The 26,938-nt window shown below is 36.7% G+C and overlaps 1 protein-coding gene across 4 annotated transcripts in view; it reads right to left on the bottom strand.

Annotated features, from left to right (window-relative positions):
* The window catches only part of LOC115220369, a 171,797-nt gene that overhangs the window by 44,016 nt on the left and 100,843 nt on the right, over positions 1–26,938 (bottom strand). The window contains exon 1 of one of the 4 annotated variants that reach the window (XM_036510116.1): positions 7,061–7,192. The exons of the other annotated variants lie outside the window; for them this stretch is intronic. The gene's annotated coding sequence lies outside the window, so the exon portion shown is untranslated. Of the gene's footprint in view, positions 1–7,060; positions 7,193–26,938 lie in introns of those variants that run through there. 4 annotated transcript variants of the gene reach the window in all.

Here is a 26,938-nt window from a genome sequence, read left to right as displayed (position 1 = left end):
GAATACTATAATCATAAATGATTATATATTGAATTTTGAGATACCAGAAGGCACCAACTCAACTCAGTATCAGAGCGAGCTAGAATCCGCAACTGGTATCACCGAATTCAATTTGTGAATGAAACGATTGTGTCAACAGCCCCTTCCCACCCGCGTGTAGCCAAAACAAGATGCTGTGGTCATCTACTGAGATAAAATATGGTTATCCGTAATAATGAAGGGTGAAATTAATTAATTTGGAAAAATTATCAATTACACCAAGTAGTCTTTGGCATGTAAAAGCCTCATTCGAGGAAAATTTAAGTAATACTAAGCAATAAGGGTTTAGCAACGAGTTGCCTTACCACATACCGAATTTAGAAATAGCAGTCAAAGGGTTATAGCTATTTCTTCTACTAAAAAGGGAGATCTCAGTAAAAACAGCATTTGGAAGGCAGACACAAACAGGTAAGAGAGAATGAATTGACTGCAATCTATCATACATTTTTTTAGTTATCCACGGACGTACGTTTCGAAATCAAGTTTTTAGGAAAGCATAAGAATTAAATATTAAATATTAAATAATTCTATCTTACCGAAACTTCTTTTCTCTTCAGCGTAGAATACTATAATCATAAACCCTTTGACTGCTATTTCTAAATTCGGTATGTGGTAAGGCAACTCGTTGCTAAACCCTTATTGCTTAGTATTACTTAAATTTTCCTCGAATGAGGCTTTTACATGCCGAAGACTACTTGGTGTAATTGATAATTTTTCCAAATTAATTAATTTCACCCTTCATTATTACGGATAACCATATTTTATCTCAGTAGATGACCACAGCATCTTGTTTTGGCTACACGCGGGTGGGAAGGGGCTGTTGACACAATCGTTTCATTCACAAATTGAATTCGGTGATACCAGTTGCGGATTCTAGCTCGCTCTGATACTGAGTTGAGTTGGTGCCTTCTGGTATCTCAAAATTCAATATATAATCATTTATGATTATAGTATTCTACGCTGAAGAGAAAAGAAGTTTCGGTAAGATAGAATTATTTAATATTTAATATTTAATTCTTATGCTTTCCTAAAAACTTGATTTCGAAACGTACGTCCGTGGATAACTAAAAAAATGTATGATAGATTGCAGTCAATTCATTCTCTCTTACCTGTTTGTGTCTGCCTTCCAAATGCTGTTTTTACTGAGATCTCCCTTTTTAGTAGAAGAAATAGCTATAACCCTTTGACTGCTATTTCTAAATTCGGTATGTGGTAAGGCAACTCGTTGCTAAACCCTTATTGCTTAGTATTACTTAAATTTTCCTCGAATGAGGCTTTTACATGCCGAAGACTACTTGGTGTAATTGATAATTTTTCCAAATTAATTAATTTCACCCTTCATTATTACGGATAACTATATATATATATATATATATATACACACACACAATATATCTTGTCTTAGGCTTGATGTGATGAACCACAAGTAATGCTCAATGTTTCTTTTCTTTGTCTCCTTTGTTTTTGTCTCTGTCTTTGGTAAGCTGTGATGATTCACAAGTAACAGCCAGAAATTTAATGGAGTTTCCTGATTGGTGAAAATGGTAAATGTCTTTGAGTGTAAACATCGATCTAGCAAAAAGACATTAATGTAAATGCCCAAAGAAGCAGTCACATGTAATGAAGGCATACTCAAGATTCATAAATATAAATAATATCCTGTGAATATGAAAATGTCCTCACGAATGAATAAGTGGGATGCAGAAACAGATGTTGCAATACATATACAAAGTCTAAAACTTTCCATCCACAAGTCATTCATGTTATTATTATATTTATCCTAAGCTGTAAGGAGTTCCACATGTATAACCATCCCATAGGATTACTCTGTAAGATAGTAATAACAGGTGGTAGCCAACAACAATACGCACTGGAGCTTTTATGAGTGCACTCTGAGGCATTTGCTCAGAAAAATTAAAAGGATAACCAACCCATGCCAGCATGGAAAATAGATAGTATATAATATATATATATATATATATATATTATATATATATATATATGTGTGTGTGTGTGTGTGTGTGTGTGTGTGTGTGTGTGTACATACATATATATGTATATATATATATATATATATATATATATATATATATATATATATATATATATATTACCTTTTACTTGTTTTAGTCATTAGACAGTGGCTTTGCTGGCACACCAGCTTGAGTCATCATCATCGTTTAACGTTCGTTTTCCATGCTAGCATGGGTTGGATGGTTTGACCAGGGTCTGGGAAGCCAGGAGGCTGCACCAGGCTCCAGTCTGATCTGGCAGTGTTTCTACAGCTGGATGCCCTTCCTAATGCCAACTACTCCGTGAGTGTAGTGGGTGCTTTTTACGTGCCACCGGCACAGGTGCCAGGAGAGGCTGGCAATGGCCACAATCGGATTGGTGCTTTTTATGTGCCACCAGCATGGAAGCCAGTCAAGGCAGCGCTGGTGTATGTATATATATATATATAATATATATATATATATATAAGTATATAGATGCATATATACATACATATAGAAAATTCAGAGAGCTATTACCTTGCTTATCAACAAAAGGGTCTCTGCAAGTGAGAGATTGTATGATGCTTGTGTACAAAGGGCAATGCTACATGGTAGGGCCCTGAATGCAGTGAATATGCAAAGACTAGAGAGGAATGAAGCTAGCATATTTATTCCATTGGATGTGCAATTACAGTATGCATGTATGACAAAATGTTAATGTACTGAGAGGGAAAATTAAGGCATAAGAAGAAACAGAAATCGCATGCAAGAGAGAAGACTGCACTGGTTTGATTATGTGATGAATATGGAGATGACAGCTGTGTAAAGAAGAGCTGATTGCTTAAATTAGGTGAAACCTGCGGAAGAAAGAAATCCAGAAAGACCTGGGATGAAGTAGTGAAGGCTGTCTCAAGATGCTGAACCTTATGAAGGAAATGACAAAAGAATATGATGATTGGTGATTTGCTGTGTTTGAAAAAAGCCATCCACCACAGCAGAAATGATATCCTAACACATATTTTGGTTATGCTTGTACATAGGAAGGAAGGGGTCCATGACCACCCCACTCAACTCTCTCTCTCTGTTCTATCAAGCATTTCCCCCACATCTCATTGCTTAACACCCATCACTTCTCTATCTTTTGTTCTACTTGGCTACTGTAATCATCTGAGAGCACACATTACATCCCCTCCCCTACTGCTTCACTTCCATTTCCCCATCCCTGCCCACACTATTTTTAACATTCATGACCTTTCTGTGCCTTCAGCCATTGCTCTCTCTCTCTCTCTCTCTCTCTCTCTCTCTCTCTCTCTCTCTCTCTCCCTCTCTTCTATACTCCATTCTGAATACCTCTCTTATCTGCTATCACTCTCAATGCCCTCTCATATTTTTCACCATGCCCCACTTGTCTTCTATCTCCTATTTGTTCCAGTCCTTAGATTGCAGACATTTTGGGACACAACCTTGAAGAATTTTACTCATATGAATTGACCCTAGTACTTTTTTTAAAGCCAGCTACTTATTCTATTGCTGTCTTTTGTCAAACCACTAAGGCATCTTTTGTTAAATCATAAAGGGGACATAAACACACCAACACTGGTGAAAGGCACCCCCCCCACACACATATATATGAGAGGCTTCTTTCAGTTTCTACCAAATCCACTCACAAGTCTTTGGTCAGCTTGCAGCTAGAATAGAAGATTCTTGCCAAAGGTGCCACACAGTGGGACTGAACCATGAAGCATGTAGTTGGGAAACAAGCGTCTTACCACACAACCATACCTGTGCCTAACCATAGACCCACCCCACCACGAGCCCCACCCCCTATATCTCTCACTACATTCATGCCCACCTCATCTCTAACCCTCTCTCCTCACACACTTGTGAAATTTTCCCCTCTATCCCCACCACCCATGATCCCCTCTTACACCTTGTATCTTAAGATGTTCAAGCATCCCACCACCACTTCCATCTTCTTTCTAGCTTTCCAGCACACCCATCTACCCTTATATAATGTGGGTGTGTGGGAGTGGCCTAGTATTTCTGCTGCAAGACATCTGGGCTTGTTTTTACAACACCTGGTATAGAATCATTGACCCTCTTCCCCCTTTCAAATACTAACTCCTTCCCATTTTGTCAAGGAGACTTTTGCCTTCTTTTCTTTTCCCTTCTTTTTCCAACATCATGTTCTTTTCTTACCTTGCTAGTTACTTGGAAACCTCACTAATACCGGTGGCTGGAGAAAAGCATCCAATGCACTCTGTAAAGTGGTTGACATTAGGAAGGACATCCAGCTCTGAAAACCATGCCAAAGCAGTCAAGTCAATGGACTTTGATGTGACCCGATGACTAGCCAGATCCTGTCAAACTGTCCAACCCATGCCAGGAGAGAAAATGGACATTAACCCTTTAGTATTTAAACCGGCCATATCCGGCCAAAATATTTAATCTGTTTTATGTTCAAACTGACCAGATCCAGGCCCTCACACATACCCTACAATGTTATTCTACATTAAGTAATTACACCATCAAGATCTTGAAGATATGAGATAATGCATGATTAATTCAAATCAATGGGAGTCAATAGGCATTATGTTTGATAGAATAATCTGAACACTAAAGGGTTAAATGTAGCTGATGATGATGATGATATAAGTTCTGGGAGAAAGATTAAGTCAGTGAAGTCATTTCACTTATGTCAGTAATGCTCTTGGGAAAGGTATGAATGTCGAATTTCCCAATTTCACAAGCCTTAAAGTCACTCAAGCTAACCACATTATGATTATGAGAAGTCAATCTATATTACATGGAATATATATATATATAATATATATATATATATATATTATATATATATATATATATACGACAGGTGTGGCTGTGTGGAAAGAAGTTTGCTTCCCAACCACGGGTTCAGGCACCTTGGGCAAGTGTCTTCTGCTATAGCTCCATACCAACCAAAGGCCTTGTGAGTGGATTTGGCAGATGGAAACTGAAAGAAGCCTGTGGTATATATATATATATATCTATGTTTGTGTATGTCTTTGTGTCTGTTTGTCCCTCACCACCGCTTGACAACTGGCGTTGCTGTGTTTACGTCCCCGTAAACTAGAGATTCGGCAAAAAGAGACTGATAGAATAAGTTCTAGGATCGATTTGTTTGACTAAAATTCTTCAAAGTGGTGCCCCTGCATGGCCGCTGTCTAATGATTGAAACAGGGAAAAAGAGGAAAAAGATAAACACACACATATATATACACACAGAGAGTGAGAGGGGGGATGTGTATATACACACACACACACACACACACACAAAATAACTGCATTGTTTACTTCTGAATATGTTGATGTTTTCCGGATGGCGTCAAGAGTGGGTGTTTAAGCAGGTGAGAGGAAAGGATGGAGAGAGAATATGTAGGAGTAAACGGGTAATGAAGACGGTGTAAAGTCCACGTAGGTGTAAAATAATAGGTGAATGGATGGAGGGGGGGGTTAGAATTATGGTCGGTGTCTGCTAGAATGTCATTAATCTTGGCGCAGTGTGTAAATAGCTCCGAAGAATAAAAGGTATAATCGATCAATCTCCAGACGAGACGTATCAGCATTCTTTTATGTCACTAGAGCTCTTGAGAAAGGCATGAAAGTCCCATAATCTCATTTTCACCTACCCATACGTAACAAATCAATAATGCCTACGCAAGAAATCAATAATGGTGCAGTGTATATGTATGAATGAGTCTATGTAGTTAAACTTCTGAAACGGTGCCCGTCCTACCAGGGGGGAGAGAGAGAGAGGCGGAGTCTAAACATCGTTGACATATCCACCTCTGATGGCAATGGACTGTCCTATATGTCCGAACCGGTCAATCGTTTGAAGAGGCCAGACGAACATAGGCATGGTTTAAAAAAGGTTGGTGATGGTGCTGTTGATGCTGGTAGCGATGAGTGGGGGTTGTGTTGTAGTGTGTCGCTCTGAACGTCATTCACCAAACAACTTGTTTTGTAGGTTAAACGAACAAGGAACGAAACCTAATTGATATGATGTGTTTGTAATGTTTTCATGTCTGTTGATTGTCATTATTTAGCTTCAGTTCTGATCTGATCTGATCGAGCAGACCTGTATTGAAAGGCATTTCAGTCGTGATGATCTCGACTTTTTTTGTAAAGCCCTAAGAAAGGATGTACGAAGGAATCTGGTTATTATTACTATTTTTTTACTAAGTCGAACGACGACCGCCCAGCGGTAGGTCTATAATAGTGCATAATGTCAGAATAAATCACTTTACTAGCAAATGACAAACCGTTTGTGTGTGTGTGTGCAGAAAACGACCCCAGGCTTCATTGCTATGTGAGAAATCTGTTAAACAGCAGTATATATTTATCATAGTGAGCACAGTGTGAGTGTATTAATCGGTATGTATTAGCTAACCATAACAGTAAATAAAAACACAGACAAGGTAAAGCCTAGATATAAATACTAGGTAAAGTACAATGCGTAACAAAAGAAATACAACTGAATGCGTGTGGGTATGTGTATATACGTGTGTGTGTGTGTGTGTAAAAAGAAAGAGGGGGCGAAGAGGGGAAAGAAATAGACTAAGAGGTAGAAAATAGTTAATCAGACATTATGATATTCAGGCAAATTAGAACGATAGCAAGAACATGTCAGGTTTAAGATAGACATACATTAGAAGGGTTTCAACTGACGCGCACATTGTTTTTCTAATCGAACTAGAATGGAAAGCTACGAAAAGAAAGAGTAATTAAATCGAAATATCAAAATAAATAGATTTAATAAAATGAATAATCAGATTTGATCGAAAATATGATCTAATATAGTTTTCGGTCAAGCTTGAAAATAATCCCAAAGATATTTCATGGCAGGAGATGGCTGTACTGGCCATAGAAACGATCCCTAACACTAGCTTTCGAGGTAAATAAATAGATTGACAAATACATCTATGACGAAAGCTGGTGGGTGGAGGGGAATACTCTCTTATTATAGATAGATATATATCGATATTTACCTGAGGAATAACGGAAAATCCAGTAAGGGAGAATGACCGGTATAAGTATCCAAGAAGGTTAGTTCCACAACGCAGAAAATACACGCACGCGCTTACACACGCATATAGTATATATATATATATATATATATGTATGTATATATATGTATGTATCTATGTGTGCGTGTATGTGTGTGTTTTATGAATTACACAAGTAAACACACAGATCTCCACACAACGAAATAGTATATGGCTCCTTTTTACCCCCTTTATAAAAATGCCGGCTTCAAAACTGCAAGCATTGTGTTGAGAGTTCAGAGATGTGCTGGTAAAATATCCGTTTGGTATTGATTTTTGAAAATCACGAAATAAACAGAAAACACTACTTCTATAACTGCTATTACTACTATTAATGTTACTCCTGCTGCTGTCATTTACTCTTACTGCTTCTGTGTTCAACCACTGCTACTACTACTGACATTATACAGCAGTTTGACCTGCTAGAAATAGCAGCCGAATATTCCTCAAGCATACATTGTTAAAACACAGAAGGCTATATGTGAACAATGTAGATATTCAAAAATACAGGATAATCACGGCAAGAACGTCTCTGACGATAGATCTACTCTATCAAGGATTACCCAGGGTTAAACAACAGCTACCATTCTTGACACTACTATTACTACTAGAGTTCAGTACTAATATATAGAAAGGTTTCTTTTACATGCAGAAAACCTCATATTTACGACAGAGGCAGAAAGGGAAGTTATGAAGTGTATGCCTTTCTAAGAGATAATCTTCATTTATCTTACTTATCTTACTCAACCACAAGGTTCTGGGTTGAGTCCCACTGCATGGCACCTTGGTCAAGTGTCTAGCCTCAGGCTGACCTCTGTGTGTCCTCCACCACCTCTTGATAACTGGTGTTGGTATGTTTACGTCCCTCATAACTTAGTAGCTCAGTAAAAGAGACTGATAGAATAAGTACCAGGTTTTTAAAAAAAGTAAGTACTGGGTTGATTTGTTTGACTAAAACTCTTCATGGCTGTGCCCCAGCATGGCCACAGCCTAATGAATGTAACAAGTAAAAGAAAAGATAAAAGAAAGGACCTAATCTTTCTCCTCAAGATAAATCAAATTATATCATATAAATACATCACACTCATATGTATGTTTAGTTTATGTTGGATGAACGGGAGAAGTTCTCAATACATGTTGTAGAGGATATGGTTCTTTTCCTGTTGAAACTGAAATTGAGTTTGTCACACAACTCAACTTTCAGAGTTTTTCTACTCAAACACTTTGAAAGTCAAGGTTTATAACATTTAATCTCACTGAAGATCAATCCTAATAAATAGTTATTTTATACCAGCCTACACAGTTAATGAAATTTGGTTCAAATTAACATTGCATACCAATGTCACATTAAAAATACCCAGCACACACTATAAAGTGGTTGGTATTAGGAAAGGCATCCAACTGTAGAAAACAAGCCAAATCAAACTGGAACCTGGTGCGGCTCCCTTGACAGCTTTGGTCAAACCATCCAACCCATGCCAGCATGGAAAACAAGCGTTAAAAGATGATGATGACACCGTTTGTATGTCCATGTTTCACAAAGTGTGTTTTTGATTATTTTTTTCTTAGATATATATATAATGTTATTTATTTGGAGTCAGTAGCCAGTTGGTTTATACTTGGAGATGTTTCTACACTTGGCATGAATTGTATACATAGATGGTAACACAGGTGGAATGGAGAAAGATTTCATAGAGTTTTGCCATGTGTGTGCAATATGGAGTAGGATCCAAATTGGACAGCAAATGTAGAAACTTTCACTGCAGGAAAACTGTTTATGAAGTTATCCTGGTTGAAAGTGGTGGGAAGGAAGATTCAAGAAAGTTGGTAGAGATCCTCTTGGGAATGAAACAAAAGGATTGACTGCAGTTTTGGAGGTAAGAGAGCTGGCAGAATCTGTGACTGCTTCATAGATGGTTGTCTTACATGACTGACAAAGTGAGCAAAAGTCACACAATTCGATCAGGACATCATTGGTGAAGTGTACAAAATAATAGTGGTTCATTCATCCTCACTGAAAAGGTATGGAATTGTTAATGTGAGAGAGATTATTAGAGTGCATGAAAGAGCAAGAGAGAGAGAGGTGATGACTATTTCCAGTACATCTAACAGCTAAATGCACTGTTAACATCAAAAGGGCCATAAAGGACATGAAGGTAAGGAAAGCAGCTGGAGGATCAGGGATGGTTGATGGAGTGCTAAAAATATCCTGTGGAGAATACGTGTGAGTCACTCATGCAGTCAACCACGTTATACAAGGAGATGTCTTTACCAATAACTGGCAGAGCAGTCTCCTTGTTACCTGGAAATGAAAGAAAAGATGCTCAAAGCAGATACAGTTGTAAAGAGATCAAGTTACTTAAATTAGGAAAGTAACTTCAGTTATTTTTAAAACTTGGTTATATTTAAGCCAAACACTTGAAAAATAGCTTATAGGTGTAGGAGTGGCTGTGTGGTAAGTAGCTTGCTTACCAACCACATGGTTCTGGGTTCAGTCCCACTGAGTGGCATCTTGTTCCGGTATGGTCTCTATGGCTGGAAACCCCTTCTGTCAACCACTTTAGAGAGTGTACTGGGTGCTTCTTACGTGATACCTGCACAAGTGCTTTTTACATGGTACCGGCTCCCAATATCCTGGTCCTTTGTTATCTCCTTCATAAGCCTCAGTGTCTTGAGATTGGCCTTCGGTACTTTGTGCCATGTCTTGCTGGGTCTCCATCTTCCACAAGTTCCTTCCACTTTAAGTGATCAGCACTTCCGTATGCAACTGTCTATGTATGTACTGTATATATATATATCATCAACATCATTTAATGTCCATGTTCCATGCTAGCATGGGTGGAATGGTTGTATATATATATATATATATATATATTTTGATAGGTACAAGGAATGGAGAAGGTAAATCCATACAAGTTTCCAAGTCAATCGTAATATGTGTTATGTAACTCAAAGGTTTAACATATATATGTATTTAGCTTAGCTTTTCTTCAGGTTGCAAGTTATTGTCATAAGGAGAAAAGTGGAGAATTTACTAACTTCGGCATCAACAGAATGATGGGAGGGAACATAGCTGGGTTGCATGTGTGTGTGTGTGTGTGTCTGTGTAGGTACGGCTGTGTGGTAAGAAGTTTGCTTCCCAACTACATGGTTCTGGGTTCAGTCCTAATGTGTGGCACTTTGGGCAAGTGTCTTCTACTATAGCCTTGGGCTGACCAAAACCTTGTGAGTGGATTTGGTAGACAGAAACTGAAAGAAGCCCGTTATATATATGTATATATTTATGTGTGTAATAGTGTCTGTGGCAGCACTGTCCAGACAACCAGTGTTGATGTGTTAACGTCCCTGTAACTTGGCATTACGGCAAAAAAAATAAAAAGACTGATAGAATAAGTACCAGACTTTGAGAAAAAAAATGTACTGGGATCAATTTGTTTGACTGTAATTCCTCAAGGTGGCGTCCCAGCATGTCTGTTGTCAAATGACTGAAACAAGTAAAAGAAAGAAAGATGGACGGATCTGTGTGTGTGGTAAGAAGCTTGCTTCCCAACCACATGGCTCTGGTTCAGTCCCAATGCATGGCACCTTGGGAGAATGTCTTCTACTATTGCCTTGGCCGACCAAAACCTTGCAAGTGGATCTGGAAGGCAGAAACTGAAAAACCTTCCAACTGGCTTCTTTCAGTAATCATCTAGGATAGATAGATATGTTTCTTTATTACCCACAAGGGACTAAACATAGAAGGGACAAACAAGGACAGACATAGGTATTAAGTCGATTACATCGACCCCAGTGCGTAACTGGTCCTTAATTTATCGACCCCGAAACGATGAAAGGCAAAGTCGACCTCGGCGGAATTTGAACTCAGAACGTAACGGCAGACGAAATACAGCAACGCATTTCGGCCGGCGTGCTAACGGTTCTGCCAGCTCGCCATAGATAGATAGATGGATAGATATGAAAAACGGGAGAGGGAGAAAAATATGGAGACAGATGTATGTATGCATGGCAGAATTACAAATAGTAGAGAAATTAAGGTCACTTGGCATCATGCCAAACTTGAGGACAGCTAAATAATTGGTTTACTTCAAATTCATGGTTGAGTGACCATTAGAAAGATCATTAATTGTACAAAATATTTGTTCCAACATCGGTCATTCTTTTAATTTTGCCTTACACTTATTTTTTAACGAGGTCCATTTGACCGAGAGGAAGTGAAACGGAGACAGAGCGAGGGAGAAAGCGAGACAGCATGAGTGATTGTTTATAAGTTGGACTGTGTTACAAATAATAATGTTTTAACTAATAACAGTCAGCCCCACCTTGTGTATCCCTTCCCCTTTTATTAGGCGCGGTGTTGGGGGGGGGTTGTACTTCACCATTCTAGATTACTGCACACTGGTACAGATTAAGTGCACTAAATTATGAAAAGCAGAATTGGCTTCAGATGGATTTAAACCCAGAATGTAACGAACCAAAACAAATATCTCAGGGCGCCTGTCCGAACCACAACTGATTTCGCCAATTCCCCACCTTTTATCTATGCAAATATCCAAAACCGGGAAATAACCTTAACGCACCGAAACATTACGGAAACATACGAATTAGTGAAGGGACATAACTGCGGAAACATTTTTGGCTATTTTCGCACTCGAACTTTATTCAATGAGTGTATACATATATACATATGCACACACACGCACGCACACACATACACGCACACAACATTATGTACATATGTGTTTCATATACATAATACATACATATATATACATATATATATATATATATATATATATATATATATATATATATATATATATATATATATATATATATAATCAACAGGGTTTCTAATTACAGTAGTTCCCTATGGCCCTTGGACGTCCATATTAGAATTTGCTGTTAAAATTTCTGTGCAATAAATTGCTTATACTTTTACAGTACACAAAATATTTTAACAATTTTGAAATAAAATTTCTAACCATATTTAATTACAAAAATGTTCTATTCTAGAACATCAAATGGCTATGAAGGTCCACCAAAGTAAAATAGGAATGAAAAGGGTCCATAGGTAAAAAAGATCTAATACATTTGCTTTTCAGGGATGGCAGGAATCACGTGTATTAGATAGCTGTCCTAACATAAGTAGCGGAGCAATATATGAATTTGCTTAACCTATGAAGCGCTGGGATTTGCACTTACATAGCATGGACTGCTGAGCACATCTTATGAAAATGAAACAACCATGCACATAAAAAAAACAAAAAAAAATAGTCAAAATATCTTCTTAGTATATAATGGTGGCAAGTTTGACATCATCTGGATAGTCACTAGTTGAACTATTAGTCCTCTTGCATTCTGGTGGGTATTGGAGCTTTTGAATGACAGTTGACCCCCAACAAATGCCCATAAATTCATCTAGCTGGGCTACAATCGTGGCCTATTGACCTGTACCTGATGGCCACGATTGTGGCCCGTCAAGCTTCACGTGTTAAACATATTCTTTCATGTATGCATATTAATAAATACAATAAAGTTGTAAATATATGCAGCCTCAAGACATCCACAGATATTTACATGTTTATAATTATACAAAGCTTATACAAAAACTCAGTGGTAATTACATCAATTGTGAAGACTAGATTTCTTTTAAAGAAACAGTTTTAAATAAGGTATCACCTGAAAGACCACCAATATAAACTTCACTCAAATATGAAAAGTTTTCAAGTAAAATTTGATTGAATCATATCTAGATATCTATGAATATTTATATGCATATGTCATATACATATACATACAGCACATGAACTTCTCTTATAATTTTTGTTACATTCACAATTAAGATTGTTATCAGCAAAAGCTTGTAAAGTTTCATCTTTGAATACCCAACTCTTTAGCAATATCCTTTACAATCAATTTAGGTGAAGCTGGAAGAATTTCTGTATTCTCAAGTTTGTTCTTATTCTTATAGCAGCAGTTCCTTGTTAGATAAACTTTCTCTATGGGATATTAGCAGCACAACAACATTATTTGCTATGACTTCTTTAAAGCTTAAATCACTTGCAAGTGTCATATTATCTTTCCAAGATTTATGTAAACTGTCTGCCTGCAGAAATCTTGTAAAGCCACTGATACAATCTGACCATATATTTTTCTTTGTACCATTCACTTCTTCTCATGACTGGTTTATCCTTCATGTCAATTGCTTTTGTAAGTTGTTTGAAAGACAATATATCTTAAAGTATCAACTCTAGATTTTCAGACTGATACATTGAATAATTTCAGATCACCAGTGGCATTCCCTCTCAGAAATCTAGTAAAGTGCAGTGTCAGCAATATGTTATACTGGTTCTGGTGTGCGACCCCTTTCTCAACCACTTCTTTCAGCTGCTCAGGATAATTAACAGTAACCTTTGTATCCTCACCAGTCATTTTTATGTTGTGCAAATCCAAACACTTCTTAATCCTTTAGCATTATAATATGGCCAAATATTCTTCCTGCTTTATGTTCTAACTGGCCAGATCCAGCCTCTTACACCTACCCTTCAATGTCATTCTAAAAATAAACAGTAATGTCACCGAAATCATAAAGCTACCATAAAGCATGATTAATTCAAATGATAAAGCATGATTAATTCAAAATAATGTGAATAAATAAGAATTACAATTGACAGAATGCTAAACCAGCATTGTGACTGATTTTTTTTCTCCTGCATGAAGCCTTCCTAAAACATCAAATTTAACATCTAGTGTAATCCATTTAACAGTCCACATTCACACTACTACCTTCAGTTTCTCTAAATGGCTTCTTTGCAGATACCTTGAACTTTAGGTAAACCCAACAGTAGCAGCAATCCATAATTACCCACAACAAATATGTAGTAAAACTTTTGCACAAGGAAAATACCATTTAGTGAGAGTAAAAGTTATTGTCTTATTCCTATGGATGTAAGACTGACAATGAGAAAATGAAGGGATGAAATGGGAGGAAGTACAGCATGATTATAGTTAGTGATAGTGGGGATATTGTTTGTAATGGTGGTAGTTATATGGTTCTTATCTATTTTATTGTTGTTGTTGTTTAGTCTCAAATGAGTCCTCATTGACTGAAGATTGAAACATCGTTTTCAAGTTTTCAAATACACTTGGACACTGCATCGTCTTATGTGATTGCCTTTTATTTTCAATGGGGTTGCTTACCTTTGTCATATTATTGCTGCTGATTTTGTTAGCTGTTAAGGTATTAAAACAAAGAGTAAATGGTATTAAGGTATTGATATATTGGTAATGGAAGCGGTTGTATTAGTTTTGATGTTGATATGGTGGCTGTGTTGGTGAACGCTTATACACACGTGTATATAGTGGTGCAGGCATCACTGTGTGGTAAGTAATTTGCATCCCACCCACATGGTGCTGGGTTCATTCCCACTGTGTGGCACCTTGTTTAAATATCTTCTGCTACATCCCAAGGCTGACCAAAGTCTTGCGAGTGGATTTGGTAGGTGGAAACTGAAAGATGTGTGTGTGGTGTGTGTGTGTATAAAAAGTAGTAAGTGTTCTGTGTGGAACAACCTTATTGAGGTAGTAACAACTGTTACTTTTCAGTAGAGTTACTACTTGCATCTCGTATAGAGATTTTAGAACTAGCTACTCTGCTGGATATGTATATATATATATATGTATACACACACACAGATATATATATATAGGGAGAGAGAGAAAAAGAGAGAGATTACATATATATATATGTGTGTGTGTGTGTTTGTGTCTTCTTGTCTTGACATCATGTGATAGTTGTAAATGATTATCACTGTCATACAAGCGGTGTTGTTATTCACCTTCAATATGTCTAGGCATGGAGAACTATTACCTGACTTGAAGGCAGTAGCTGGTAGAATCGTTGGCATGCTGGGCAGAATGTTTAGTGACATTGTGCCCATCTTGAAGTTCAGAGTTCAAATTCCACTGAGGCCAACCTTATATTTCATCCTTTCAGGGTTAATGAAATAATCGACTTACCCACTCCCCTGTACTTGCTGGCCTTGTGCCAAAATTTGAAACCAATATTACCTTGCTTGGAAATAGGTGAGAACTGGGGACAGGAAGGGCATCTGAATATAGACACTGTCACAATAAAGTAATTCAATTTTGTCCAACCCATGCAAACATGGAAAAGTAAATGTTGAAATGATGATGATAATGATATATACACACATACTTAGAAGGTTGTTATGGCTAGTCAGAGAGTGACCGATGGTTTCGCAACTATAAATATCTTAGTGGTATAGGCAACTCGTCAGACTTGTTGGCCAGAGGCACATAACTTCTCTCTCTCTCTCTCTCTCTCTCTCTCTCTCTCTCTCTCTATATATATATATATATATATATATATATATATATATATTTAAAAAAATACGTATTGAAAAAATTATATATTTATTCTATTTATTATTTATTCTATTGCACTAATATATACTTTTTACTCTTTTACTTGTTTCAGTCATTTGACTGTGGGCATGCTGGAGCACCGCCTTTAGTCAAGCAAATCGACCCCAGGACTTATTCTTTGTAAGCCTAGTACTTATTCTATCGGTGTCTTTTGCCGAACTGCTAAGTTACGGGGACGTAAACACACCAGTATCGGTTGTAAATCGATGTTGGGGGGACAAACACAGACACACAAACACGCACATGCATATATATATATACATATATAAGACGGGCTTCTTTCAGTTTCCGTCTACTCACAAGGCTATGGACGGCCCAAAGCTATAGTAGAAGACACTTACCACACAGCCACTCCTACGTGTTTGTATACACACAGACACACATAATGTTATTGAAATTAACATCATTATCCTGGAAATTATACGTTAACACAGCGTTATCATGGCTATCCAATATCAGTGAAATACAAATTGAACATCTAAAATAATAACCAGTTGACAAAATTATTGCTCATTTGCACAACTGATGAGAATAATTAACGAAAACTGCATGAACGGTACATAGAATATACAAAGGAAGTGAACAGTGATTATGAAGGCTTAAAAAGAAATTAATAAATAACAATGCACCCGCTTTCTCTTGCAACTTGCAACTGTTTTTGTCATAAGAAGTATTGCATGCAGACCTGAGCGTAATTAATTACTACAATTGATTACGACCCTCGAGATTGGAAGAGTTACTTCCCCTGGAGCGAATAAATTCTTTGCAACTCACTTCAGTGTATGATGAGTGGCACATACAATTCGATGTAGGTTACGTTGCTCGTCTCTGAGCTAACTTAAGTCAACTGTTATTCTACGCAAGGTATTTTGCATGCTAGAAATAGCAACCAAAATTTCCTTAAAATTACCCTCTGCCATCTTTGCAAAGGAAGAACCTACGACAGAAGGTAGCACTAGATAGGCAGAATAACAGAATAAATACGGTTTGAATGTTTTGATGATAAGTTTACTCGATTAGAGCCAACCTGGACTGAACAAAAACAACAACAGTTTTCCATGAATGTTCTTTATTTACGACCTTACTCGTCCATTAGTCAGGTATAAGCTCCATGATCAAAGGAAAATAGTGAGAACCTTGTTACATTTGAAAAATACTATAAATATCCCAAAACTCTATCCACAACACGAACTTATAGAGAAAAAGAGGAAACTAAAACTTTCCTTGCTAACAAATTTCTGCTGACCTTTCATGACAACTGGACACTACCATATCATAAAGGGCTAAGAGATGCTTGAAGGCAAAACCATTCTTAAAACACTACGTATTGGCTTGCTATTCAGCATCATCATCAAATGTCTGTTGGCATGGATTGAAACAGTTTGATAGGATTCAGCAATCCGCACAACTGTGTCAAGCTCTAGTGTCGGCTTTGGCATGTTTTCTATGGCTGAATTCTCTTCCTAATGCCAACCACTTTGCAGAGTGCACTAGGTGCTTTTTATGTGGCACCAGCACCAGTGAGTCACCAAGTAAATTGCAAGACAAAAAGGAAACAGGAAAGAGAAAAGAGTCAACTCTCTTAAAATATACATTTTATTTGAAGTCCCTATTTTAAGAATGGTCGTAGTTTGATGTTATAAACAGGTAGAGTAACAACATAAGATCCTTCATGGCATCAACATAGAAGACCCTTTGCTAATGCCTCTTTTTGAAGGTGTAACAGTATTGAATTTTTTAGTTGTAATGGGAGACATTGGTTGGTAAACAATATTAAAATATGTCGTGGTCAGCTGGTGTGACGACAATAATTTTTATGTTTGCAGTACTGTAAGATGTGGAGGAACAAAGTGCATGAAGTTTTAAGGAAATATTTATTTACCGTTATGTTACAATACCTTGCCTTGACAGGCAGGTTGATAAATCCAAAAGCATGTGATGGATAGATGCGGTAGAATGTTTGAGTTTGGGTTCTCTTTGTTGTTAGTAGTAATTGCTGAGAGAGATAGAATGATGTTCTAAGAGAACAGAGTTCGAGCTAGTGAGAGGGAGAGAGTGTGGAACGGTATTTGAAGTTGCTGGTAGGAATTCTTCTTTCTCTCTCTGACCATTAAATTCTAGCAGTCCTTTCCTTACTAATTGAGTCGTCACGAAATGTCTTGTTCAGTTGCCGACAAGTTACTGACTGATTTTTGCTTGGGGTGTGCTTGCTTATATAAAGATCCAGAAGGATAGATATATCATTGAGAACAATAGATTTAGTTGGTGGTCTTGTTATCTATTCTAGCTTTTGGTGAAGTAGAAGATGTTAGAAAGGGTCAAGTGGTGAAGACATTGTTTCGGCCTAGCTAAAAGGCATCTGGAAAATGTAAAAACTGCTTGTCAGAGAAAAACCATTGTTCCATTGTGGGAAAAGTTCTGTAGCAGTGTTAATTCAAATTTGGCTATGGTGGATTGAATCCACTTCATGCATGCAGGATTCGCTACAAAGGGATCCAGATGTGAAAGTCTGTTACTAGGGTGAACCTTGTTATGCTATTTTTATAAGATGTGTAAAGATGTAAAATATATATCACATCACAATCATATTTGCTTTTATGTTCCTCTTTTAATTACTTCTAATACTCAACTTATCTAATAGAGACAGCTTGAAGTAAGAATACCCTAAGAAACCAGTTGGTCTCATGCAGGCTAAATGTTCAACTGACTTCTACAATGGAAACAGTCAGATATTGCAGTTTGCAAAGTATTTACAGTCATGGCAGAACCTTGTGGAAATTCAATCAATTCTACTGCTATTATAATAGGATCAACTACCAATACCTGGCCGTCAGTTTTGATCCTGTTTTCTGCGGCTGGTTTGCTGCAATGTATAGCAGCATCTCGTTGGTAGTTTGGGTGGATGGTTACTCATCAGAAACATTCAGCATCATGCACTCAGTCTGTAAAAGGAGTCCCTTCTCATCTCTTGCAAATGTACCACTGTGGAAACTGGAGGCATTGAGAGGCATCCTGCATGAACGTGGGAGAACTATGTTGGCATATGTGGATGATGTCAGCATCATAGTGACAAACACCAGGCACATAGACCTGATCAGCAAAAGCTCTAAAAGAATATGAGATGATGACAGGAGCAAAAATTAAACAAGAAAAGTCAGTGGGCCTACAGCTCAGCACTGGGAGAGGCAGATCCATGCTATTTAATAACATCATGGGATGCTGGATGGACGGACCAGTTAAATTTTTCAGAGTCTCCAGATGGAGAAGAACATGGATTAGGTGACAAGCAGGGTGGCGAGTCTCACCTAGAAATGGGCCAAGAGAATGCTGACTCTGAAAGGTCAGACAGAGGTGGCAAATGCATACATCACTTCTGTTATATATTAATGCCTGAGTGCTAACACATATTCTTCAGCTTTCTGAGGAGAGGACATATTCCACTGGTCAGGTACTCCATTTGCCTGCCACATGGCCTGGGGTTTTGAATGTCTTGTCAGAAACCAATGCTACATAGTTACTGATTAGTCTTATTATTGTATGGGTAAGCTATTCCTGTTTCTTCCTTCTTATTATCTTGTGGAGTATTTCAACACCTGCCTGGTAATGATACCCAAAATATCAACCATAAACATTGCGTTTTGAAATGTCATGTTTATGGTTGATATTTTGGGTATCATTACCAGGCAGGTGTTGAAATACTCCACAAGATAATAAGAAGGAAGAAACAAGAATAGCTTACCCATACAATAATAAGACCAATCAGTAACTATGTAGTATTGGTTTCTGACAAGACATTCAAAACCCCAGGCCATGTGGCAGACAACCTAGGACAGTAGTTCCCAGTTTGACAAATACTGGCCTTGCCTCACATATTGGTAAATAAAATTTATGGCACTCTTCTCCATAATTAGATGACAAAATAGAGTTTGCATCTACGTAATTCCTTTTTCTTCACAAAGGTGTTTGACAAATGAAAAGAAAAACTGGAACTATTTTAATTTTATTAAACATGGCAATTTTTCCACTCCCCTATTTTCATCCCAACAAGCCCAATCAAGGAGACTGACTCAATCTCCATGGATACACTAGCCAAAGTGATAGACCTCTCAGCTCAGAGGAGACAGGATTATAATCACAATTATAAAAGTAGTGCATCAGATTGAGAAGGGTGGAGGTAGTCCAGTTAGGAGAGAGAGGATGAGGGTCCTGACTAAATTCAGTAACTCACACACACACACACACACACACACACACACACACACACACACACACACACACACACACACAATATAAACAAGGCAGCAGAAGTTTAACATAGATTCAAAGTGCCTTTGAATGTCATATCATATTCCTTTGGCAACATCTTTTAACCACCAAGTGTTGATGTGCATCCCTTGATCAAGTTCACATACATTCGGCTGATAACATTATAAGACTTGATGGCAACACTCCTTGTCTGATAACCTAGAATACATGCCCAAAGAAGTCACATGATTCTACCACAACATATCATCAGATGAGCCTTTATGAGCAGAAGACTTTGCATGGATATGTTAGTAGAAAGCTCCAAGATGGTAGTAACATTGATCATCAAAGCAGTCTATCATGGACCAATAGCTGGATAACTACCTCCCAATTTGAAGGGTATGCATTTGCAATCCAGGAACAGGGAATAACAACCAAGTACCTGATGCACAAAAGGGATAAAGATACAAGAAAAGCAATAAAATGTGACAACTGATGCAGTTCACACTGAAGATATCACCCACACCATAAGCAATTGTCCAAAGATGTCATCATGGTATTATCTACTGATGAGAGATGATGAAGCTAAGACACTCTATAATGAAATCTATCGGAAGGATAACCCCAAGCACAAGAAATAAGAACCCACAGTATGGTAGAAGCCATCTGCTTCAATGTGAAGGAGGAGATCTTGTGCTCGCTTGTTTCTTGACAACTTGGCTTTGTAGGTGAGTCTTAATGGTGTTATGCAAACTATTATAGACTTAACTTTCAGGATGGGTATTACTAACAGTCATCACATGTGTCTGTGTGTGTGTCTGTGTGTGTATGAATCACTTCAGACCATGCTTGTGGAAAGACTTTGAGTGAAATTGCATATGCAACTGCACATACTCCATGCAGCAGAAATAAGTTTTGGTAATTTTAACAAACAAATTATGTTGTATAATTAACTGTTAAATTAAAAGCAAAATTTAAAGAATTACCAGTCTTTTATTCATTATAATTGGATTTACATTCCCGAAAACATTCATAATCCAGTAAAGTAAATCTGGATTTATCCACAGAAGAATTACAGTGGGATTGCTCACCCTAAGCAATCCTTGATGCTTCTTGCTACTTGATGCAGTTAGCTGGAAGCTGAACCATACTTGAAATCTCTTACAGTACCTGGCAGGATAACTTATCCCTATATATATTTATTGTATTTGCAGGTTTGGTCCCACATATATATTTATATATATCCCTATATATATTTATTGGTTCCAGGTTTGGTCCCACAGAGTAGCACCTAGGGCAAGTATCTTTTACTATAGCCTTGGACTGACCAAAGTCTTGTGAGTGGATTTGGTAGACGGAAACTGAAAGAAGCCTGTCGTATATATATATATATATTATATATATATATATATAATATATATATATATCTGTAAATGTAATATGTGACAATTATTCGGTAGCCATGATAATAATTGTCACATATTACATTTACAGATAAATTCTTCTATTTACATAATATTGAGGTCTCTTTCATTCTTTTGTTGTCTTACCATTTTTATCAATATATATAAATATATATATATATATATATATATATATAAATATATATATATATATATATATATATATATAAATATATATATATATAAATGACACCTGTGAAAATCGGAGTTAGACCATCGCTGAAGCTTTTTAAATGGCACCATTGAATTATAGTTATAGTCACTGATGGTGCCATGTAAATGGCACCCATGCCGGTGGCACGTGAAAGCTCACACACACACATATATATGGTTGGCACACACACACACACACATACATATATATATATGGTTGGCATTAGAAAGGCATCCAGGTGAAGAAACCATGTCAAATAAGACTGGAATCTGGTGTAGCTCTCTGGTTCATGAACTCCAGTCAAACAGTTTCACCCATGGAGAGTGGACATTAAATGATGATGATGATGATGATGATATCTATGTGCGTCTGTGTTTGTCCCCCCCCCAACACTGCTTGACAACTGGTGTTGGTCTGTTTACAACCTTGTAACCTAGCGGTTTGGCAAAAGAGAGTGATACAATAAGCACTAGGCTCAATTTGTTCAACAGAAACCCTTCAAGACAGTGCTCCAGCATGGCTGTAGTCGAACGACTTGAACAAGTAAAAGAGTATTATATATATATATATATATATTCTTTTATTTTTGTATTGTGTATATATATATATATATATATATATATATATATATATATATGTATGTATCAAATGAAATAAAATGAAAAACAGGACACAAAGGATGTCGCGGTACATATATTTCGAGCTTTATAGAACAACTTATTCTTACATCAATGCATAATCGACATAACAGATAGTTCAAAAGCCCTCTTCAGCCGCATGCAATTGCTACACCAAAGACTTGTATCACATTATGAAAGGTTTGAGAAAAAACATTTGGTATTGTTTATAGTGGTAGGTAAACCGAGTATCACTGGGAAAGTATGTTTGTAAATCTTCATAGGCGTACATGGCATTATTAGACTCCCCCCACACAAAAAAAACGTCTATACCGTTTTCTCACTCAATATAGAATGAATACTGGGTAGATTCTTTCATGTAAGGGAAGGAATTGGATGTTGAGAGAAAGAGAAAAAGGAGAAAGGAAGGGAAGGAGAGGAAACGTTAATGAAGTTGGGATCACAAAAAAAATATATAAATATAATTATAAAGGATAATAAAATATAAAATATAATAAAAAGTAAAGATGTAAAAATATAAATATATAAAGATATAAAGAACGTCAGGTATAGGGTCATAAATTCTAGAAATGTATTGTGAAAGTGTAAAAGGTACAAAAAATAAAGAGTAAAAAATGAAAAAACAAAAATAAAGATAAAGTGAGATAAAGATAAAAAGATACAAAAGTATACAAAGTGGTCGTAAAGATAAAAGGATATATATATGGATAGACAGATAGATAGATAGATATACAAGAGTTAACGAATGGAGTAGATAAGATGTATATATATATATATTCTTTTACTTTTGTATTGTATATGTATCTTATATATATATATATATATATATATATATATATATATATATATACTTCTACTTTTGTATTGGTTAGTCTTTGGTCTGCAGCTTTGGTGAAGCATCACGTCCAAAGGTTTAAGTCAGTCATATAAATCTGTATATATAAATGTAATTTACAACTAGTTTTACCGTCTTTTCACTTCCCTACAACATTTCATAAATAATCACGCAATTTTTTACTATTCATTCTCTTTGCCAAGCCTAAATTACACTTCTTAGTTTCAAGTGAAGGAACTCTTAACAACAATCTCATCCGCTCTCTCTTGATTTTTATAGAGGCAGCTGAAACACATAGCAAAACAGAGTTATTTCCCCTACACTATTTTCAAATTTTATCCTTACAATCCTACCAGATTTTGCTTTCCTAATAATTTTCCCGCATTTTATTCATATTTATGAAGTCCTCACCCACCACCACCCACAGACATTTATTAGGAAGTTAAAAGTCATGGCTGGTCATAGAGTGACAATTAGTTTTGCACCTATAAAGTGGTTAGCAGTACAGTGGACTCATTAGACAAAAAAATGGCTGAAGGTGCCTTCAACCATTTTTTTGTCTAATGAGTAGCGCTTGTAGTGCTAATCACTTTTAAAGGTGCAACACCAATGGTCAAATGGTCACTCTATGACCAGCCATAACTTTTAACTTCCTAAAATTACATTATTGTCCTAATGCTTCAGAGTGCTTCTTTTTCAGATATATGAACTACTGACAATATACATACATACATGCATATATATATATATATATATATATATATAATATATATATATATATATATATATATAATTGTCACATATTACATTTACAGATAAATTCCTCTATTTACATAATATCGAGGTCTCTTTCATTCTTTTGTTGTCTTACCATTTTTATCAATATATATAAATATATATATATTTGGAAGCCCAATAGCCCAGTGGTTAGGGCACTGGACTCGCGGACGTAGGATCGCGGTTTCGATTCCCAGCAAAAACACCTAAAAGCTCCACGAGCCTCCGGCAGAGGGTGGTGATCTCTGTTGTACTCTTTCTCTCACTCTTTCTTCTGTTGGCCTGCTCGCTTAGCCAGCGGGGTGGCGTCATTTGAAGGCTAATACAATGCGAATGCATTGTGACCAGCGATGTGTAGCAACATCTGATGGTCTGGTCGGTCACGTGATCACGTGATATATATATATATTTGTATACAAATGTGGTAAATTTGACTGGCGACTGTTGGTGCTGCCACACACTGTGCATATATATAAATATATATAATATATATAAAAGATTAATATAGACAGCTGTGTGCAATGTGTTACCTTCTAGCAATGTAGATGTTCTAAAACCTTAGTCATATATACTCTTTTACTGTTTTATTTGTTTCAGTCACTTGACTGGCCATGCTAGAGCACTGCCTTTTAGTCGAGCAAATATATATATATATGTAGTTGAAATTTACAGAAAAACAAAAGACGTAGACAGGTGTATAAACAACAAGCAGGAGTATTAGTTTAACACTTGGGAAGGTGAGAAGTAAATTATGGAAAAACAGGAAAGTAAGAGCTGAGAGTAGTTTGCTCTGATAACTCAAATAAAAGAGATCATGGTCTGACTAATACTTTGTAGTAGTTCCTCATAGATTGGTTGAAGAATATGTGGAGAGGTCATATCTTAATCTCACAAACAAGAAAGAAGGGAATAAGAGTAAGCCTTCATAGCTCTTTCTGGTGTCTGGATCTCAGTAAGTGAGGCATTGTGCATTGTGTGCATGTGTATATGGAGTAGATTGGCGTTAGTGAATGTATATGGAATAAGACAAGTTTAAATTATATGCTGGACACTCATTGCTGCTTCAGACGGAAACAAAATCTTAATGAGTGAAGTTATTTCGCACACACACACACACACACACAACCCCATCTTGAAACAGAGAGGGGTGAATAGAGTAAGTAATAGAAGGCTTGGCAGAAAGGATACTATTTGTCTGCCTTTTTCTGTATTCTTACCCATTATACACGTGCACATATGCACACACACACATATATTCAGTTGTATGCTTTGATGCAGTACACTTTTCTAGTTGTTTTGAACTCAGTGTTCATTCTGAAATGCATGTTGCATTGTAACTGTATTATCCAAATAAGGATAGGCTATATTGTTATAAATATAAGACACATAATGTTTGAAAAATAACAAACCCAATTACTGATATTTTGAATGCATATCCTACGTAATTTTCAAATGATTACATAACACAAATTTCCCTTCTAACAATTGAAGAGAATATATGACTTGATGGGTAACCACTTGAAATATATGTATTATATGCATTTGAAATATCAGTAACTTGTTTTGTTATTATTTATATACATATATTTACACACACACACATAATTATAATTGTAAATTATATATATATATATACATATATACATACACATTCATCCATCTATTCATGCATATATACAAGTATGAAGCAAGTACAGAAATATGATGGTACAACAGAAGATCTCTTCATGATAAGACTCAACAATCATGTCATTTAATTTTCAGGCCCAAACAGACCAAAAATGCATCCAGTGTCCTCACTGGTTGTCACTGGGACAAATTTTCATCTGTCTGTTTGTCTGTTTCTCTTTCTGATAATTATTGCATTCTTAACACAGCAAATCTATAAGAGATGTTATCTCAGAACAAATACTGCCATAACTAGCCTTCGTTAGTGTGTAAACATTATGTGTGATACATAGATGGTCCACGTGATAAGAAGCTTACTTCCCAACCACATGGTTCTGGGTTCAGTCCCACTGCGTGGTGCCTTGGGCAAGTGTCTTCTGCTATAGGCTCAGGCCGACCAAACCTTGTGAGTGGATTTGGTAAACAGAAACTGAAAGAAGCCTGTCGTATATCTATATTAACAATAGCTGTCTCTCCATCTGAGACCCCTGTATCTCAGTCTACATTTGCTCTACATAGACATATTATACTTTCTTGGAATCAGGATGATCCCAAGATTGAAAATTTACCCTTCATTTGGTACTTGAACATCCAGCATTAAGATCTGATTTAAAAGCATTTGAGATGCTATTTCTAGCAGGTAAAGTGACCACCAGAGTTTTCAATGCCATAGTACAAGAGTTATCTCCCTTAGCTTTAAGAAACTTAGTGGTTCTTTTATCTTTTCCAGTCATCAGCGTGCGGCCACCCTTGAAGAATTTTAATCGATAAAATCGACACCAGTTCTTTCTTTTTTGTGTCTGGTACCTTTTTTATTGGCCTCTTTAACTGAACCACTAAGTTACGTGAATGTAAACACAGCAACGCCAGTTATCAAGTGGTGGTGGGGGACAAACAGGACACAAAACTACAATATATATGTGTGTGTATATACATCTTTTATTCAAATTTTAAAAGAACTCCAAGAATTTGTGAACTTACGAGTTCTTCATTTCACTGAATTTAAAGTAACACCATATTGGTAGAGTACCAATAAATGCTTTATTATTATTGTTCTCTTTAGTTTTGGCCCGCAGTCTCATTTGGCCCTCCACAGGAGCCAGTATAAAAGTCCACACGGAGTGCAGCTTTTAAGCTAAGATATGTGTGTGTGTTTGCGTGTGTCTTTGTGTCTTTGTTTGTCCTTGCACCATTACTTGACAACCGATGTTGGTTTGTTTACACCCCTGCAACTTACCAGTTCAGCAAATGTGAATGATAGAATAAGTACCAGGCTTACAAAACGTCCTGGGTCAATTTCTTTGACTAAAAAATCCTTTAAGGTGGTGCTCCAGCATGGCTGCTGTCAAATGACTGCTACAAATAAAAAAATACGGAGAGAGAGAGAGATGTATTTGCACATATATCCATATATGAATATCTTTCTATATGTATGCATGTATATGTGTAGATGTACATGTGTGTGTGTGTGTAGATCTCTCTCTCTCTCTCACACACATTCTCACAAGAATCATGTGATAAGAACATAAGGACATCACCAAGAGTTTTGCATTGTTTAGTATAACAAGGGATTTAATAGAAAATCTAAAA

Source organism: Octopus sinensis, linkage group LG16, assembly GCF_006345805.1.
Source record: "Octopus sinensis linkage group LG16, ASM634580v1, whole genome shotgun sequence".
Taxonomy (NCBI): Eukaryota; Metazoa; Mollusca; class Cephalopoda; order Octopoda; family Octopodidae; genus Octopus; species Octopus sinensis.
The sequence above is the reverse complement of the archived record's forward strand: the minus strand, read 5'-3'. Positions and strand labels throughout refer to the sequence as shown.